General features: G+C 48.4%; 2 non-coding genes across 2 annotated transcripts; both read left to right on the forward strand.

Moving 5' to 3' along the window:
- The first annotated feature begins 15411 nt into the window (after positions 1–15411).
- Positions 15412–15485, forward strand: TRNAI-AAU (transfer RNA isoleucine (anticodon AAU)). The gene has a single exon. It is a non-coding gene; the product is annotated as a tRNA-Ile (tRNA).
- Positions 15486–19153: 3668 nt separating this feature from the next.
- On the forward strand, positions 19154–19227 carry TRNAI-AAU (transfer RNA isoleucine (anticodon AAU)). Its single transcript has one exon. It is a non-coding gene; the product is annotated as a tRNA-Ile (tRNA).
- The last annotated feature ends 1615 nt before the right edge of the window (positions 19228–20842 follow it).

The following is a 20842-nucleotide window of genomic DNA, read 5'->3' on the forward strand; positions in this document are numbered from 1 at the left end:
TTTGTGTGCATGTGTGTCTTGCAAGTCCCAGGTTTGACACCTGATAAGCTCGCCTAGTGGGTTAATGCACCTACCACAGCAATCTATATGTAACCTGCAGGCAACACATCCAGTTCCTGGTGAGATACAGGGACAGAAGTGACTTCCTGGAAAAAGACATTTCAAGGAGCATCATCAGTCTTTGATACTTAGAGGCAGAGCTTTAAGTGGGCTGGGGCTAGCATGGGCCAAGCACCGGCAGTCTCCAGAAAAGGCTCCTAAACCGGGGCCCTGCCGGGACTCACCCCCGACTAGCCCCAGCCATGCTGACACCTGAGGCCGCCCGTGCAGTGGCTGCACGGTTACACAAGCTGCCTGCAGGTGTCAGCACTACGGTTTAGAAAAAAAGTAACTGCCTTTTCTTTTTTTCTAAACCGAAGTCCTGTCACCTGCAAGCAGCAGGTGCAACCATCCAGTGCAGGCTGCCTGGTGGCTCTGTACTCTGAAACAGGAGGAGGGCTGGACTGCCAGGCCTCCTTTTGTTTCTGAGTAAATAGCCATCACCCAGCATGAAGCCCCTGCGCTACTCACGCTGGCTGATGGCTATTTACTCAGAAACAAAAGGCGAGCTGGGCAGTTCAGACCTCCTCCTGTTTCAGAGTACAGAGCCATCAGCAGCAGGCATCACTTTCATTCAAGGAGCCTGTGGTAAAGCATTGCAGCATGTGGCTCCTTGAATGAAAAGGCTGCCTGCTGGGTGTGAGCTGTGGCATACTGGTGTCACACCTTTGCTCCGCTCAGCCGCTTCTTTTGTTTAAAAGGAGGGGCTGGGCGCATTAGAGGTAATAATGCCAGTGCATCCCAGCTCTGCTTCTTTTAGCAGCCCCCAACTCTTAGGCGAGGGGGGCTCTTGATGGGGGCGTAGCAAAAGCTAGTGCTGTAGCAAAAGGACTGCAAGAAGGCAGTCTATCCGTGGTCCTCCTCTTCTTAGCCGGTGGTGGCAGCACAGGTATTTCCCTCCAGTTCCAAATTGATAACATCACTCCAAGTTTGCAGTGTGCTGACATCTCAGGAGTCTTCTGGCTTCTGAATTGTGGGAGTCGGATCACCCTGCGGGGAGGAGATGGGCCCAACATCGCAGCACAGTACCCCTCTGGCCCGCCATGGGTAACTTAAACTTTGGACACCCCCTGGGCATCCCCCCTTTTTCGCAGGCCCCCATCAATCAAATCGCTGTGTACCAATCTTTCCACTTGGTATCCTCTACAAGGTCTCATTGTTTGGAATAGGTCACGGACCTGCTGGGATATCCTATCAGCAGCATCCCTGCCCCACTTAGCCGTGCCCAGCTTCTGATCCTGGCAAATGCTATGGGACCTGGGCAGTCATTGCCAAAGAATGGCAACTGATTGATTACCTGTGCAAATGATAACCAGGCCCGGCAAATGTGTGAGTGCAAAGGCAATTGATTAGAATTCCTGTAAATGGAGAAGGTATCTGGCAAATGATAACAGGGCTGTCACCCACTCAACTGAAAATGTTGCAGGCAGGAGGCATGACTGCGCAACGATGCTCAGTACGGCGGGGTAGAAGCGGCTTGGAATGGGGAGTAAGCAAGAGCACAACAAATCTCACAGCTTTGAGAGCAGAGAGTGTTTAAGCAATCATTAACAGGCAGCAACACCAAAGGGACGTCATTTCACCAAAATGCCAGGGGTAGCGGAAGTGACATCACACGACCCTTGACCCCCTGATGACATCACAGGAAGTGATGTCATTTGACCCCACCCTGAAGTGATATCGCAGGAAGCGATGGAACACAACCTTTCACCCGTTGACGAAACAGCAAGTGGCATCACATAGCATTGTACACCACAAAAAATATAGTTACAATATCACTATAGTGTGATGTAAATAATGCAATGTACATTTCATACAAGAATGGATCGCCATATGTATTGTTAAGATCAGAGTGTATAGGCCCATATTACCAAATTACTGTGAATGCAAGCAGAAGTCCATGACCAAATGATAATAATGTGTTATTATGTAGCACTTACGCTTAAGCGCTTTATATTGTAAAAATATACACCCAATATCACCCAACATGTGTTGGTACTCATTTATCGACCCGAGAAAGATGAAAGGTTGAGTTGAGGCGTTTAAGAACAGACTAAATCAGTGACTGACCCCCTGAAGTGGGCCTGAAATAAACCTTTAATGAGTCTAGCAATGATTGTATAGCATTCCAGAAAGACACATTATTTGGTATTCCTATTCTTTCTTATTTAGGGTCAGTGCTGAAAGTGTTAGACTTTTGGCACTCCTGTTCTTATTTTTCTTATTTTTTTTAACCGCCCTGAACAAGAAAGCCAGCCACTCCAGAAGTAAAGAGCTACATGGTGCTGGCCGCAGCCTAGGAGCTTGCATTACAAAACCCCCCCAAAAAAACAAAAAAAGGGAACTTTTTTCAAGAGGTTGCAAGGGAGAACACAGATGTCGCAAGGGAGACCTCAGAGGTCGCAGATGCGACCTCTAGCAACCCCCAACTGACGTCCCCGGGTACAGTGGCAGGAGACATCTCTGCCCATATCAACATACGCCCCAGGGTGAAGACAAAGACTTAATGCTGGGCCAGATTGTACATGCCTCGCACCCCCAATGATTAATCTCTCTTTGTGAAACTAAATATCCTCAACATTGGGGTGGAAAATTGTTGCCATTGGCCAATGGAAGTAATACTAGATGAAGGATGGGACATGCACCAACATTCAACCTGATGCCTCAGAGGAAGTCCAGTTTTTTGCAGCATGTGTTTGTGTGCATGTGTGTCTTGCAAGTCCCAGGTTTGACACCTGATAAGCTCGCCTAGTGAGTTAATGCACCTACCACAGCAATCTATATGTAACCTGCAGGCAACACATCCAGTTCCTGGTGAGATACAGGGACAGAAGTGACTTCCTGGAAAAAAGACATTTCAAGGAGCATCATCAGTCTTTGATACTTAGAGGCAGAGCTTTAAGTGGGCTGGGGCTAGCATGGGCCGAGCCCCGGCAGTCTCCAGAAAAGGCTCCTAAACCGGGGCCCTGCCGGGGACTCACCCCCGACTAGCCCCAGCCATGCTGACACCTGAGGCCGCCCGTGCAGTGGCTGCACGGTTACACAAGCTGCCTGCAGGTGTCAGCACTACGGTTTAGAAAAAAAGTAACTGCCTTTTCTTTTTTTCTAAACCGAAGTGCTGTCACCTGCAAGCAGCAGGTGCAACCATCCAGTGCGGGCTGCCTGGTGGCTCTGTACTCTGAAACAGGAGGAGGGCTGGACTGCCAGGCCTCCTTTTGTTTCTGAGTAAATAGCCATCACCCAGCATGAAGCCCCTGCGCTACTCACGCTGGCTGATGGCTATTTACTCAGAAACAAAAGGCGAGCTGGGCAGTTCAGACCTCCTCCTGTTTCAGAGTACAGAGCCATCAGCAGCAGGCATCACTTTCATTCAAGGAGCCTGTGGTAAAGCATTGCAGCATGTGGCTCCTTGAATGAAAAGGCTGCCTGCTGGGTGTGAGCTGTGGCATACTGGTGTCACACCTTTGCTCCGCTTAGCCGCTTCTTTTGTTTAAAAGGAGGGGCTGGGCGCATTAGAGGTAATAATGCCAGTGCATCCCAGCTCTGCTTCTTTTAGCAGCCCCCAACTCTTAGGCGAGGGGGGCTCTTGATGGGGGCGTAGCAAAAGCTAGTGCTGTAGCAAAAGGACTGCAAGAAGGCAGTCTATCCGTGGTCCTCCTCTTCTTAGCCGGTGGTGGCAGCACAGGTATTTCCCTCCAGTCCCAAATTGATAACATCACTCCAAGTTTGCAGTGTGCTGACATCTCAGGAGTCTTCTGGCTTCTGAATTGTGGGAGTCGGATCACCCTGCGGGGAAGAGATGGGCCCAACATCGCAGCACAGTACCCCTCTGGCCCGCCATGGGTAACTTAAACTTTGGACACCCCCTGGGCATCCCCCCTTTTTCACAGGCCCCCATCAATCAAATCGCTGTGTACCAATCTTTCCACTTGGTATCCTCTACAAGGTCTCATTGTTTGGAATAGGTCAAGGACCTGCTGGGATATCCTATCAGCAGCATCCCTGCCCCACTTAGCCGTGCCCAGCTTCTGATCCTGGCAAATGCTATGGGACCTGGGCAGTCATTGCCAAAGAATGGCAACTGATTGATTACCTGTGCAAATGATAACCAGGCCCGGCAAATGTGTGAGTGCAAAGGCAATTGATTAGAATTCCTGTAAATGGAGAAGGTATCTGGCAAATGATAACAGGGCTGTCACCCACTCAACTGAAAATGTTGCAGGCAGGAGGCATGACTGCGCAACGATGCTCAGTACGGCGGGGTAGAAGCGGCTTGGAAAGGGGAGTAAGCAAGAGCACAACAAATCTCACAGCTTTGAGAGCAGAGAGTGTTTAAGCAATCATTAACAGGCAGCAACACCAAAGGGACGTCATTTCACCAAAATGCCAGGGGTAGCGGAAGTGACATCACACGACCCTTGACCCCCTGATGACATCACAGGAAGTGATGTCATTTGACCCCACCCTGAAGTGATATCGCAGGAAGCGATGGAACACAACCTTTCACCCGTTGACGAAACAGCAAGTGGCATCACATAGCATTGTACACCACAAAAAATATAGTTACAATATCACTATAGTGTGATGTAAATAATGCAATGTACATTTCATACAAGAATGGATCGCCATATGTATTGTTAAGATCAGAGTGTATAGGCCCATATTACCAAATTACTGTGAATGCAAGCAGAAGTCCATGACCAAATGATAATAATGTGTTATTATGTAGCACTTACGCTTAAGCGCTTTATATTTTAAAAATATACACCCAATATCACCCAACATGTGTTGGTACTCATTTATCGACCCGAGAAAGATGAAAGGTTGAGTTGAGGCGTTTAAGAACAGACTAAATCAGTGACTGACCCCCTGAAGTGGGCCTGAAATAAACCTTTAATGAGTCTATCAATGATTGTATAGCATTCCAGAAAGACACATTATTTGGTATTCCTATTCTTTCTTATTTAGGGTCAGTGCTGAAAGTGTTAGACTTTTGGCACTCCTGTTCTTATTTTTCTTATTTTTTTAACCGCCCTGAACAAGAAAGCCAGCCACTCCAGAAGTAAAGAGCTACATGGTGCTGGCCGCAGCCTAGGAGCTTGCATTACAAAACCCCCCCAAAAAAACAAAAAAAGGGAACTTTTTTCAAGAGGTTGCCAGGGAGAACACAGATGTCGCAAGGGAGACCTCAGAGGTCGCAGATGCGACCTCTAGCAACCCCCAACTGACGTCCCCGGGTACAGTGGCAGGAGACATCTCTGCCCATATCAACATACGCCCCAGGGTGAAGACAAAGACTTAATGCTGGGCCAGATTTTACATGCCTCGCACCCCCAATGATTAATCTCTCTTTGTGAAACTAAATATCCTCAACATTGGGGTGGAAAATTGTTGCCATTGGCCAATGGAAGTAATACTAGATGAAGGATGGGACATGCACCAACATTCAACCTGATGCCTCAGAGGAAGTCCAGTTTTTTGCAGCATGTGTTTGTGTGCATGTGTGTCTTGCAAGTCCCAGGTTTGACACCTGATAAGCTCGCCTAGTGGGTTAATGCACCTACCACAGCAATCTATATGTAACCTGCAGGCAACACATCCAGTTCCTGGTGAGATACAGGGACAGAAGTGACTTCCTGGAAAAAGACATTTCAAGGAGCATCATCAGTCTTTGATACTTAGAGGCAGAGCTTTAAGTGGGCTGGGGCTAGCATGGGCCGAGCACCGGCAGTCTCCAGAAAAGGCTCCTAAACCGGGGCCCTGCCGGGACTCACCCCCGACTAGCCCCAGCCATGCTGACACCTGAGGCCGCCCGTGCAGTTGCTGCACGGTTACACAAGCTGCCTGCAGGTGTCAGCACTACGGTTTAGAAAAAAAGTAACTGCCTTTTCTTTTTTTCTAAACCGAAGTGCTGTCACCTGCAAGCAGCAGGTGCAACCATCCAGTGCGGGCTGCCTGGTGGCTCTGTACTCTGAAACAGGAGGAGGGCTGGACTGCCAGGCCTCCTTTTGTTTCTGAGTAAATAGCCATCACCCAGCATGAAGCCCCTGCGCTACTCACGCTGGCTGATGGCTATTTACTCAGAAACAAAAGGCGAGCTGGGCAGTTCAGACCTCCTCCTGTTTCAGAGTACAGAGCCATCAGCAGCAGGCATCACTTTCATTCAAGGAGCCTGTGGTAAAGCATTGCAGCATGTGGCTCCTTGAATGAAAAGGCTGCCTGCTGGGTGTGAGCTGTGGCATACTGGTGTCACACCTTTGCTCCGCTTAGCCGCTTCTTTTGTTTAAAAGGAGGGGCTGGGCGCATTAGAGGTAATAATGCCAGTGCATCCCAGCTCTGCTTCTTTTAGCAGCCCCCAACTCTTAGGCGAGGGGGGCTCTTGATGGGGGCGTAGCAAAAGCTAGTGCTGTAGCAAAAGGACTGCAAGAAGGCAGTCTATCCGTGGTCCTCCTCTTCTTAGCCGGTGGTGGCAGCACAGGTATTTCCCTCTAGTTCCAAATTGATAACATCACTCCAAGTTTGCAGTGTGCTGACATCTCAGGAGTCTTCTGGCTTCTGAATTGTGGGAGTCGGATCACCCTGCGGGGAGGAGATGGGCCCAACATCGCAGCACAGTACCCCTCTGGCCCGCCATGGGTAACTTAAACTTTGGACACCCCCTGGGCATCCCCCCTTTTTCGCAGGCCCCCATCAATCAAATCGCTGTGTACCAATCTTTCCACTTGGTATCCTCTACAAGGTCTCATTGTTTGGAATAGGTCACGGACCTGCTGGGATATCCTATCAGCAGCATCCCTGCCCCACTTAGCCGTGCCCAGCTTCTGATCCTGGCAAATGCTATGGGACCTGGGCAGTCATTGCCAAAGAATGGCAACTGATTGATTACCTGTGCAAATGATAACCAGGCCCGGCAAATGTGTGAGTGCAAAGGCAATTGATTAGAATTCCTGTAAATGGAGAAGGTATCTGGCAAATGATAACAGGGCTGTCACCCACTCAACTGAAAATGTTGCAGGCAGGAGGCATGACTGCGCAACGATGCTCAGTACGGCGGGGTAGAAGCGGCTTGGAATGGGGAGTAAGCAAGAGCACAACAAATCTCACAGCTTTGAGAGCAGAGAGTGTTTAAGCAATCATTAACAGGCAGCAACACCAAAGGGACGTCATTTCACCAAAATGCCAGGGGTAGCGGAAGTGACATCACACGACCCTTGACCCCCTGATGACATCACAGGAAGTGATGTCATTTGACCCCACCCTGAAGTGATATCGCAGGAAGCGATGGAACACAACCTTTCACCCGTTGACGAAACAGCAAGTGGCATCACATAGCATTGTACACCACAAAAAATATAGTTACAATATCACTATAGTGTGATGTAAATAATGCAATGTACATTTCATACAAGAATGGATCGCCATATGTATTGTTAAGATCAGAGTGTATAGGCCCATATTACCAAATTACTGTGAATGCAAGCAGAAGTCCATGACCAAATGATAATAATGTGTTATTATGTAGCACTTACGCTTAAGCGCTTTATATTGTAAAAATATACACCCAATATCACCCAACATGTGTTGGTACTCATTTATCGACCCGAGAAAGATGAAAGGTTGAGTTGAGGCGTTTAAGAACAGACTAAATCAGTGACTGACCCCCTGAAGTGGGCCTGAAATAAACCTTTAATGAGTCTAGCAATGATTGTATAGCATTCCAGAAAGACACACTATTTGGTATTCCTATTCTTTCTTATTTAGGGTCAGTGCTGAAAGTGTTAGACTTTTGGCACTCCTGTTCTTATTTTTCTTATTTTTTTTAACCGCCCTGAACAAGAAAGCCAGCCACTCCAGAAGTAAAGAGCTACATGGTGCTGGCCGCAGCCTAGGAGCTTGCATTACAAAACCCCCCCAAAAAAACAAAAAAAGGGAACTTTTTTCAAGAGGTTGCAAGGGAGAACACAGATGTCGCAAGGGAGACCTCAGAGGTCGCAGATGCGACCTCTAGCAACCCCCAACTGACGTCCCCGGGTACAGTGGCAGGAGACATCTCTGCCCATATCAACATACGCCCCAGGGTGAAGACAAAGACTTAATGCTGGGCCAGATTGTACATGCCTCGCACCCCCAATGATTAATCTCTCTTTGTGAAACTAAATATCCTCAACATTGGGGTGGGAAATTGTTGCCATTGGCCAATGGAAGTAATACTAGATGAAGGATGGGACATGCACCAACATTCAACCTGATGCCTCAGAGGAAGTCCAGTTTTTTGCAGCATGTGTTTGTGTGCATGTGTGTCTTGCAAGTCCCAGGTTTGACACCTGATAAGCTCGCCTAGTGAGTTAATGCACCTACCACAGCAATCTATATGTAACCTGCAGGCAACACATCCAGTTCCTGGTGAGATACAGGGACAGAAGTGACTTCCTGGAAAAAAGACATTTCAAGGAGCATCATCAGTCTTTGATACTTAGAGGCAGAGCTTTAAGTGGGCTGGGGCTAGCATGGGCCGAGCCCCGGCAGTCTCCAGAAAAGGCTCCTAAACCGGGGCCCTGCCGGGGACTCACCCCCGACTAGCCCCAGCCATGCTGACACCTGAGGCCGCCCGTGCAGTGGCTGCACGGTTACACAAGCTGCCTGCAGGTGTCAGCACTACGGTTTAGAAAAAAAGTAACTGCCTTTTCTTTTTTTCTAAACCGAAGTGCTGTCACCTGCAAGCAGCAGGTGCAACCATCCAGTGCGGGCTGCCTGGTGGCTCTGTACTCTGAAACAGGAGGAGGGCTGGACTGCCAGGCCTCCTTTTGTTTCTGAGTAAATAGCCATCACCCAGCATGAAGCCCCTGCGCTACTCACGCTGGCTGATGGCTATTTACTCAGAAACAAAAGGCGAGCTGGGCAGTTCAGACCTCCTCCTGTTTCAGAGTACAGAGCCATCAGCAGCAGGCATCACTTTCATTCAAGGAGCCTGTGGTAAAGCATTGCAGCATGTGGCTCCTTGAATGAAAAGGCTGCCTGCTGGGTGTGAGCTGTGGCATACTGGTGTCACACCTTTGCTCCGCTTAGCCGCTTCTTTTGTTTAAAAGGAGGGGCTGGGCGCATTAGAGGTAATAATGCCAGTGCATCCCAGCTCTGCTTCTTTTAGCAGCCCCCAACTCTTAGGCGAGGGGGGCTCTTGATGGGGGCGTAGCAAAAGCTAGTGCTGTAGCAAAAGGACTGCAAGAAGGCAGTCTATCCGTGGTCCTCCTCTTCTTAGCCGGTGGTGGCAGCACAGGTATTTCCCTCCAGTCCCAAATTGATAACATCACTCCAAGTTTGCAGTGTGCTGACATCTCAGGAGTCTTCTGGCTTCTGAATTGTGGGAGTCGGATCACCCTGCGGGGAAGAGATGGGCCCAACATCGCAGCACAGTACCCCTCTGGCCCGCCATGGGTAACTTAAACTTTGGACACCCCCTGGGCATCCCCCCTTTTTCACAGGCCCCCATCAATCAAATCGCTGTGTACCAATCTTTCCACTTGGTATCCTCTACAAGGTCTCATTGTTTGGAATAGGTCAAGGACCTGCTGGGATATCCTATCAGCAGCATCCCTGCCCCACTTAGCCGTGCCCAGCTTCTGATCCTGGCAAATGCTATGGGACCTGGGCAGTCATTGCCAAAGAATGGCAACTGATTGATTACCTGTGCAAATGATAACCAGGCCCGGCAAATGTGTGAGTGCAAAGGCAATTGATTAGAATTCCTGTAAATGGAGAAGGTATCTGGCAAATGATAACAGGGCTGTCACCCACTCAACTGAAAATGTTGCAGGCAGGAGGCATGACTGCGCAACGATGCTCAGTACGGCGGGGTAGAAGCGGCTTGGAAAGGGGAGTAAGCAAGAGCACAACAAATCTCACAGCTTTGAGAGCAGAGAGTGTTTAAGCAATCATTAACAGGCAGCAACACCAAAGGGACGTCATTTCACCAAAATGCCAGGGGTAGCGGAAGTGACATCACACGACCCTTGACCCCCTGATGACATCACAGGAAGTGATGTCATTTGACCCCACCCTGAAGTGATATCGCAGGAAGCGATGGAACACAACCTTTCACCCGTTGACGAAACAGCAAGTGGCATCACATAGCATTGTACACCACAAAAAATATAGTTACAATATCACTATAGTGTGATGTAAATAATGCAATGTACATTTCATACAAGAATGGATCGCCATATGTATTGTTAAGATCAGAGTGTATAGGCCCATATTACCAAATTACTGTGAATGCAAGCAGAAGTCCATGACCAAATGATAATAATGTGTTATTATGTAGCACTTACGCTTAAGCGCTTTATATTGTAAAAATATACACCCAATATCACCCAACATGTGTTGGTACTCATTTATCGACCCGAGAAAGATGAAAGGTTGAGTTGAGGCATTTAAGAACAGACTAAATCAGTGACTGACCCCCTGAAGTGGGCCTGAAATAAACCTTTAATGAGTCTAGCAATGATTGTATAGCATTCCAGAAAGACACATTATTTGGTATTCCTATTCTTTCTTATTTAGGGTCAGTGCTGAAAGTGTTAGACTTTTGGCACTCCTGTTCTTATTTTTCTTATTTTTTTAACCGCCCTGAACAAGAAAGCCAGCCACTCCAGAAGTAAAGAGCTACATGGTGCTGGCCGCAGCCTAGGAGCTTGCATTACAAAACCCCCCCAAAAAAACAAAAAAAGGGAACTTTTTTCAAGAGGTTGCAAGGGAGAACACAGATGTTGCAAGGGAGACCTCAGAGGTCGCAGATGCGACCTCTAGCAACCCCCAACTGACGTCCCCGGGTACAGTGGCAGGAGACATATCTGCCCATATCAACATACGCCCCAGGGTGAAGACAAAGACTTAATGCTGGGCCAGATTTTACATGCCTCGCACCCCCAATGATTAATCTCTCTTTGTGAAACTAAATATCCTCAACATTGGGGTGGAAAATTGTTGCCATTGGCCAATGGAAGTAATACTAGATGAAGGATGGGACATGCACCAACATTCAACCTGATGCCTCAGAGGAAGTCCAGTTTTTTGCAGCATGTGTTTGTGTGCATGTGTGTCTTGCAAGTCCCAGGTTTGACACCTGATAAGCTCGCCTAGTGGGTTAATGCACCTACCACAGCAATCTATATGTAACCTGCAGGCAACACATCCAGTTCCTGGTGAGATACAGGGACAGAAGTGACTTCCTGGAAAAAAGACATTTCAAGGAGCATCATCAGTCTTTGATACTTAGAGGCAGAGCTTTAAGTGGGCTGGGGCTAGCATGGGCCGAGCACCGGCAGTCTCCAGAAAAGGCTCCTAAACCGGGGCCCTGCCGGGGACTCACCCCCGACTAGCCCCAGCCATGCTGACACCTGAGGCCGCCCGTGCAGTGGCTGCACGGTTACACAAGCTGCCTGCAGGTGTCAGCACTACGGTTTAGAAAAAAAGTAACTGCCTTTTCTTTTTTTCTAAACCGAAGTGCTGTCACCTGCAAGCAGCAGGTGCAACCATCCAGTGCGGGCTGCCTGGTGGCTCTGTACTCTGAAACAGGAGGAGGGCTGGACTGCCAGGCCTCCTTTTGTTTCTGAGTAAATAGCCATCACCCAGCATGAAGCCCCTGCGCTACTCACGCTGGCTGATGGCTATTTATTTAGAAACAAAAGGCGAGCTGGGCAGTTCAGACCTCCTCCTGTTTCAGAGTACAGAGCCATCAGCAGCAGGCATCACTTTCATTCAAGGAGCCTGTGGTAAAGCATTGCAGAATGTGGCTCCTTGAATGAAAAGGCTGCCTGCTGGGTGTGAGCTGTGGCATACTGGTGTCACACCTTTGCTCCGCTTAGCCGCTTCTTTTGTTTAAAAGGAGGGGCTGGGCGCATTAGAGGTAATAATGCCAGTGCATCCCAGCTCTGCTTCTTTTAGCAGCACCCAACTCTTAGGCGAGGGGGGCTCTTGATGGGGGCGTAGCAAAAGCTAGTGCTGTAGCAAAAGGACTGCAAGAAGGCAGTCTATCCGTGGTCCTCCTCTTCTTAGCCGGTGGTGGCAGCACAGGTATTTCCCTCCAGTCCCAAATTGATAACATCACTCCAAGTTTGCAGTGTGCTGACATCTCAGGAGTCTTCTGGCTTCTGAATTGTGGGAGTCGGATCACCCTGCGGGGAGGAGATGGGCCCAACATCGCAGCACAGTACCCCTCTGGCCCGCCATGGGTAACTTAAACTTTGGACACCCCCTGGGCATCCCCCCTTTTTCGCAGGCCCCCATCAATCAAATCGCTGTGTACCAATCTTTCCATTTGGTATCCTCTACAAGGTCTCATTGTTTGGAATAGGTCAAGGACCTGCTGGGATATCCTATCAGCAGCATCCCTGCCCCACTTAGCCGTGCCCAGCTTCTGATCCTGGCAAATGCTATGGGACCTGGGCAGTCATTGCCAAAGAATGGCAACTGATTGATTACCTGTGCAAATGATAACCATGCCCGGCAAATGTGTGAGTGCAAAGGCAATTGATTAGAATTCCTGTAAATGGAGTAGGTATCTGGCAAATGATAACAGGGCTGTCACCCACTCAACTGAAAATGTTGCAGGCAGGAGGCATGACTGCGCAACGATGCTCAGTACGGCGGGGTAGAAGCGGTTTGGAATGGGAGTAAGCAAGAGCACAACAAATCTCACAGCTTTGAGAGCAGAGAGTGTTTAAGCAATCATTAACAGGCAGCAACACCAAAGGGACGTCATTTCACCAAAATGCCAGGGGTAGCGGAAGTGACATCACACGACCCTTGACCCCCCTGATGACATCACAGGAAGTGATGTCATTTGACCCCACCCTGAAGTGATATCGCAGGAAGCGATGGAACACAACCTTTCACCCGTTGACGAAACAGGAAGTGGCATCACATAGCATTGTACACCACGAAAAATATGGTTACAATATCACTATAGTGTGATGTACATAATGTGATGTACATTTCATACAAGAATGGATCGCCATATGTATTGTTAAGATCAGAGTGTATAGGCCCATATTCCCAAATTACTGTGAATGCAAGCAGAAGTCCATGACCAAATGATAATGATGTGTTATTATATAGCACTTACGGTTAAGCGCTTTATATTGTAAAAATATACACCCAATATTACCCAACATGTGTTGGTACTCATTTATCGACCTGAGAAAGATGAAAGGCTGAGTTGAGGCGTTTAAGAACAGACTAAATCAGTGACTCACCCCCTGAAGAGTGCCTGAAATAAACCTTTAATGAGTCTAGCAATTATTGTATAGCATTCCAGAAAGACACATTATTTGGTATTCCTATTCTTTCTTATTTAGGGTCAGTGCTGAAAGTGTTAGACTTTTGGCACTCCTGTTCTTATTTTTCTTATTTTTTTTAACGGCCCTGAACAAGAAAGCCAGCAACTCCAGAAATAAAGAGCTACATGGTTCTGGCCACAGCCTAGGAGCTTGCATTACAAAACCCCCCCAAAAAAACAAAAAAGAGAACTTTTTTTCAAGAGGTTGCAAGATAGAACACAGATGTCTCAAGGGAGACCTCAGAGGTCGCAGATGCGACCTCTGGCAACCCCCAACTGACATCCCGGGTACAGTGGCAGGAGACATCTCTGCCCATATCAATATACGCCCCAGGGTGAAGACAAAGACTTAATGCTGGGCCACATTTTACATGCCTCGCACCCCCAATGATTAATCTCTCTTTGTGAAACTAAATATCCTCAACATTGGGGTGGAAAATGGTTGCCATTGGCCAATGGAAGTAATACTAGATGAAGGAAGGGACATGCACCAACATTCAACCTGGTGTCTCAGAGGAAGTCCAGTTTTTTGCAGCATGTGTTTGTGTGCATGTGTGTCTTGCAAGCCCCAGGTTTCAAACCTGATAAGCTCGCCTAGTGGGTTAATGCACCTACCACAGCAATCTATATGTAACCTGCAGGCAACACATCCAGTTCCTGGTGAGATACACGGACAGAAGTGACTTCCCGGAAAAAAGACATTTCAAGGAGCATCATCAGTCTTTTATACTTAGAGGCAGAGCTTTAAGTGGGCTGGGGCTAGCATGGGCCGAGCCCCGGCAGTCTCCAGAAAAGGCTCCTGAGCCGGGGCCCTGCCGGGGACTCACCCCCGACTAGCCCCAGCCATGCCGACACCTGAGGCCGCCCGTGCAGCGGCTGCACGGTTACACAAGCTGCCTGCAGGTGTCAGCACTACGGTTTAGAAAAAAAGTAATTACCTTTTCTTTTTTTCTAAACCAAAGTGCTGTCACCTGCAAGCAGCAGGTGCAACCGTCCAGTGCGGGCTGCCTGGTGGCTCTGTACTTTGAAACAGGAGGAGGGCTGGGCTGCCAGGCCTCCTTTTGTTTCTGAGTAAATAGCCATCACCCAGCATGAAGCCCCTGCGCTACTCACGCTGGCTGATGGCTATTTACTCAGAAACAAAAGGCGAGCTGGGCAGTTCAGACCTCCTCCTGTTTCAGAGTACAGAGCCATCAGCAGCAGGCATCACTTTCATTCAAGGAACCTGTGGTAAAGCATTGCAGCATGTGGCTCCTTGAATGAAAAGGCTGCCTGCTGGGTGTGTGCTGTGGCATACTGGTGTCACACCTTTGCTCCGCTTAGCCGCTTCTTTTGTTTAAAAGGAGGGGCTGGGCGCATTAAAGGTAATAATGCCAGTGCACCCCAGCTCTGCTTCTTTTAGCAGCCCCCACCGCTTAGGCGAGGGGTGCTCTTGATGGGGGCGTGGACTAAGCACACCCATGCCTAGGCCACACCCCCTAACGAGAGCCCCCCTCAATTTCTAATCACACTTAAAGCACTGCTTACAGTCACCTTGGAAGTGACTTTAGAATAGATTGCCATAAGTAAGCCAAGTGGCAAATAACTTTGTGGTGCAAAATACCTAAATTGCACTAGTATTATATATGGAGCAACTCTATAGTCATTAGGCATTGAGGCTTGGCCAGGACAGCTGACCCTCATAATGTAGCCTCGAGCGTGGAGTCTATAATGGCCGCAGTCCGTGGCAGCAGTAAGCCTTCCGAAAAGTGGTTGTAACTGGCCCAAAGAGGACATCTTGTGCAAATGCTCTTATCCAGTGCATGCCAAAGAATGGTCTAGATGTCACCTGCTTCATCTTGTCAGGCGTGTCTCCTGGGCTGCAAGTTGCCTTCCTATGTGTTGACCGCAGGCGCTAAGGGCTCAATGGGAATGTACTAAGAACATTGTTCTGTTGACAGTGGATGCTAGTAGCTGTTGCTGTGATCGTGAGTCTTAATGGCCGGTTAACTCAGTTGGTTAGAGCGTGGTGCTAATAACGCCAAGGTCGCGGGTTCGATCCCCGTACTGGCCACACCTTTTTAAGTTTCCTTTTAAAATTGGAGCGTCATGAATGAAGAACTCTCATTGGACGAATATGAAATCTGTAAAATAATAAGCCGATGTGGAATTCTGAGTAATAGCACAATATAAGCAAAGACTTCCTCTGGCTAATGCCAAAAACAGTTCTTTGGCTCCTGAAATGACTACATGTCCTAGTGCTGTAGCAAAAGGACTGCACGAAGGCAGTCTATCCATGGTCCTCCTCTTCTTAGCCGGTGGTGGCAGCACAGGTATTTCCCGCCAGTGCCAAATTGATAACAATACTCCAACTTTGCAGTGTGCTGACATCTCAGGAGTCTTCTGGCTTCTGAATTGTGGGAGTCGGATTACCCTGCGGGGAGGAGATGGGCCCAACATCGCAGCACAGCACCCCTCTGGCCCGCCATGGGTAACTTAAACTTTGGACACCCCCTGAGGATCCCCCCTTTTTTGCAGGTCCCCCATCAATCAAATCACTGTGTACCAATCTTTCCTCTTGGTTTCCTCTACAAGGTCTCATTGTTTGGAATAGGTCAAGGACCTGCTGGGATATCCTATCAGCAGCATCCCTGCCCCACTTAGCCGTGCCCAGCTTCTGATCCTGGCAAATGCTATGGGACCTGGGCAGTCATTGCCAAAGAATGGCAACTGATTGATTACGTGTGCAAATGATAACCATGCCTGGCAAACAGGGGCGTTGCTAGGGGGGGGCTAAGGGGGCTAAAGCCCCTGATCTTTTGGTTGTAGCCCCGGATAGAATCTCAGGAGCTACAGCCAAAAGACTAGCTAGCCCCCAGTCCCAACAGTTTCGACATCAGCCGGGTCTTTTCCCGACCTAGCAACTCCCCTGCCGGCAAATGTGTGAGTGCAAAGCCAATTGATTAGAATTCCTGTATATGGAGTAGGTATCTGGCAAATGATAACAGGGCTGTCAACCCCTCAACTGAAAATGTTGCAGGCAGGAGGCATGACTGCGCAACGATGCTCAGTACGGCGGGGTAGAAGCGGTTTGGAATGGGGAGTAAGCAAGAGCACAACAAATCTCACAGCTTTGAGAGCAGAGAGTGTTTAAGCAATCATTAACAGGCAGCAACACCAAAGGGACGTCATTTCACCAAAATGCCAGGGGCAGCGGAAGTGACATCACACGACCCGTGACCCCCTGATGACATCACAGGAAGTGATGTCATTTGACCCCACCCTGAAGTGATATCGCAGGAAGCGATGGAACACAACCTTTCACCCGTTGACGAAACAGGAAGTGGCATCACATAGCATTGTACACCACGAAAAATATGGTTACAATATCACTATAGTGTGATGTACATAATGTGATGTACATTTCATACAAGAATGGATCGCCATATGTAATGTTAAGATCAGTGTGTATAGGCCCATATTACCAAATTACTGTGAATGCAAGCAGAAGTCCATGACCAAATGATAATAATGTGTTATTATGTAGCACTTACGCTTAAGCGCTTTATATTGTAAAAATATACACCCAATATCACCCAACATGTGTTGGTACTCATTTATCGACCTCAGAAAGATGAAAGGTTGAGTTGAGGCATTTAAGAACAGACTAAATCAGTGACTGACCCCCTGAAGTGTGCCTGAAATAAACCTTTAATGAGTCTAGCAATTATTGTATAGCATTCCAGAAAGACACATTATTTGGTATTCCTATTCTTTCTTATTTAGGGTCAGTGCTGAAAGTGTTAGACTTTTGGCACTCCTGTTCTTATTTTTCTTATTTTTTTTAACGGCCTGAACAAGAAAGCCAGCCATTCCAGAAATAAAGAGCTACATGGTGCTGACCACAGCCTAGGAGCTTGCATTACAAAACCCCCCCAAAAAAACAAAAAGAGAACTTCTTTTCAAGAGGTTGCAAGATAGAACACAGATGTCTCAAGGGAGACCTCAGAGGTCGCAGATGCGACCTCTGGCAACCCCCAACTGACGTCCCGGGTACAGTGGCAGGAGACATCTCTGCCCATATCAATATACGCCCCAGGGTGAAGACAAAGATCTAATGCTGGGCCAGATTTTACATGCCTCGCACCCCCAATGATTAATCTCTCTTTGTGAAACTAAATATCCTCAACATTGGGGTGGAAAATGGTTGCCATTGACCAATGGAAGTAATAATAGATGAAGGAAGGGACATGCACCAACATTCAACCTGGTGCCTCAGAGGAAGTCCAGTTTTTTGCAGCATGTGTTTGTGTGCATGTGTGTCTTGCAAGCCCCAGGTTTCAAACCTGATAAGCTCGCCTGGTGGGTTAATGCACCTACCACAGCAATCTATATGTAACCTGCAGGCAACACATCCAGTTCCTGGTGAGATACACGGACAGAAGTGACTTCCCGGAAAAAAGACATTTCAAGGAGCATCATCAGTCTTTTATACTTAGAGGCAGAGCTTTAAGTGGGCTGGGGCTAGCATGGGCCGAGCCCCGGCAGTCTCCAGAAAAGGCTCCTGAGCCGGGGCCCTGCCGGGGACTCACCCCCGACTAGCCCCAGTCATGCTGACACCTGAGGCCGCCCGTGCAGCGGCTGCACGGTTACACAAGCTGCCTGCAGGTGTCAGCACTACGGTTTAGAAAAAAAGTAATTGCCTTTTCTTTTTTTCTAAACCAAAGTGCTGTCACCTGCAAGCAGCAGGTGCAACCGTACAGTGCGGGCTGCCTGGTGGCTCTGTACTGTGAAACAGGAGGAGGGCTGGGCTGCCAGGCCTCCTTTTGTTTCTGAGTAAATAGCCATCACCCAGCATGAAGCCCCTGCGCTACTCACGCTGGCTGATGGCTATTTACTCAGAAACAAAAGGCGAGCTGGGCAGTTCAGACCTCCTCCTGTTTCAGAGTACAGAGCCATCAGCAGCAGGCATCACTTTCATTCAAGGAGCCTGTGGTAAAGCATTGCAGCATGTGGCTCCTTGAATGAAAAGGCTGCCTGCTGGGTGTGAGCTGTGGCATACTGGTGTCACACCTTTGCTCCGCTTAGCCGCTTCTTTGTTTAAAAGGAGGGGCTGGGCGCATTAAAGGTAATAATGCCAGTGCACCCCAGCTCTGCTTCTTTTAGCAGCCCCCACCTCTTAGGCGAGGGGGGCTCTTGATGGGGGTGTGGACTAAGCACACCCATGCCTAGGCCACACCCCCTAACGAGAGCCCCCCTCAATTTCTAATCACACTTAAAGCACTGCTTACAGTCACCTTGGAAGTGACTTTAGAATAGGTTGCCATAAGTAAGCCAAGTGGCAAATAACTTTGTGGTGCAAAATACCTAAATTGCACTAGTATTATATATGGAGCAACTCTATAGTCATTAGGCATTGAGGCTTGGCCAGGACAGCTGCCCCTCATAATGTAGCCTCGAGCGTGGAGTCTATAATGGCCGCAGTCCGTGGCAGCAGTAAGCCTTCCCAAAAGTGGTTGTAACTGGCCCAAAGATGACATCTTGTGCAAATGCTCTTATCCAGTGCATGCCAAAGAATGGTCTAGATGTCACCTGCTTCATCTTGTCAGGCGCGTCTCCTGGGCTGCAAGTTGCCTTCACATGTGCTGACCGCAGGCGCTAAGGCTCAATGGGAATATACTAAGAACATTGTTCTGTTGACAGTGGCTGCTAGTAGCTGTTGCTGAGATCGTGAGTGTTAATGGCCGGTTAGCTCAGTTGGTTAGAGCGTGGTGCTAATAACGCCAAGGTCGCGGGTTCGATCCCCGTACTGGCCACACATTTTTAAATTTCCTTTTAAAATTGGAGCGTCATGAATGAAGAACTCTCATTGGACGAATATGAAATCTGTAAAATAATAAGCTGATGTGGAATTCTGAGTAATAGCACAATATAAGCAAAGAATTCCTCTGGCTAATGCCAAAAACAGTTCTTTGGCTCCTGAAATGACTACATGTCCTAGTGCTGTAGGAAAAGGACTGCAAGAAGGCAGTCTATCCGTGGTCCTCCTCTTCTTAGCCGGTGGTGGCAGCACAGGTATTTCCCGCCAGTGCCAAATTGATAACATCACTCCAACTTTGCAGTGTGCTGACATCTCAGGAGTCTTCTGGCTTCTGAATTGTGGGAGTCGGATCACCCTGCGGGGAGGAGATGGGCCCAACATCGCAGCACAGCACCCCTCTGGCCCGCCATGGGTAACTTAAACTTTGGACACCCCCTGAGGATCCCCCCTTTTTTGCAGGTCCCCCATCAATCAAATCACTGTGTACCAATCTTTCCTCTTGGTTTCCTCTACAAGGTCTCATTGTTTGGAATAGGTCAAGGACCTGCTGGGATATCCTATCAGCAGCATCCCTGCCCCACTTAGCCGTGCCCAGCTTCTGATCCTGGCAAATGCTATGGGACCTGGGCAGTCATTGCCAAAGAATGGCAACTGATTGATTACGTGTGCAAATGATAACCATGCCTGGCAAACAGGGGCGTTGCTAAGGGGGGGCTAAGGGGGCTAAAGGCCCTGATCTTTTGGTTGTAGCCCCGGATAGAATCTCAGGAGCTACAGCCAAAAGACTAGCTAGCCCCCAGTCCCAACAGTTTCGACATCAGCCGGGTCTTTTCCCGACCTAGCAACTCCCCTGCCGGCAAATGTGTGAGTGCAAAGGCAATTGATTAGAATTCCTGTAAATGGAGTAGGTATCTGGCAAATGATAACAGGGCTGTCACCCCCTCAACTGAAAATGTTGCAGGCAGGAGGCATGACTGCGCAACGATGCTCAGTACGGCGGGGTAGAAGCGGTTTGGAATGGGGAGTAAGCAAGAGCACAACAAATCTCACAGCTTTGAGAGCAGAGAGTGTTTAAGCAATCATTAACAGGCAGCAACACCAAAGGGACGTCATTTCACCAAAATGCCAGGGGCAGCGGAAGTGACATCACACGACCCTTGACCCCCTGATGACATCACAGGAAGTGATGTCATTTGACCCCACCCTGAAGTGATATCGCAGGAAGCGATGGAACACAACCTTTCACCCGTTGACGAAACAGGAAGTGGCATCACATAGCATTGTACACCACGAAAAATATGGTTACAATATCACTATAGTGTGATGTACATAATGTGATGTACATTTCATACAAGAATGGATCGCCATATGTATTGTTAAGATCAGAGTGTATAGGCCCATATTCCCAAATTACTGTGAATGCAAGCAGAAGTCCATGACCAAATGAGAATGATGTGTTATTATATAGCACTTACGCTTAAGCGCTTTATATTGTAAAAATATACACCCAATATTACCCAACATGTGTTGGTACTCATTTATCGACCTGAGAAAGATGAAAGGCTGAGTTGAGGCGTTTAAGAACAGACTAAATCAGTGACTCACCCCCT

The sequence above is a fragment of the Ambystoma mexicanum genome, chromosome 1p (genome assembly GCF_040938575.1).
Source record: "Ambystoma mexicanum isolate Mex_15411 chromosome 1p, UKY_AmexF1_1, whole genome shotgun sequence".
Classification (NCBI taxonomy): Eukaryota; Metazoa; Chordata; class Amphibia; order Caudata; family Ambystomatidae; genus Ambystoma; species Ambystoma mexicanum.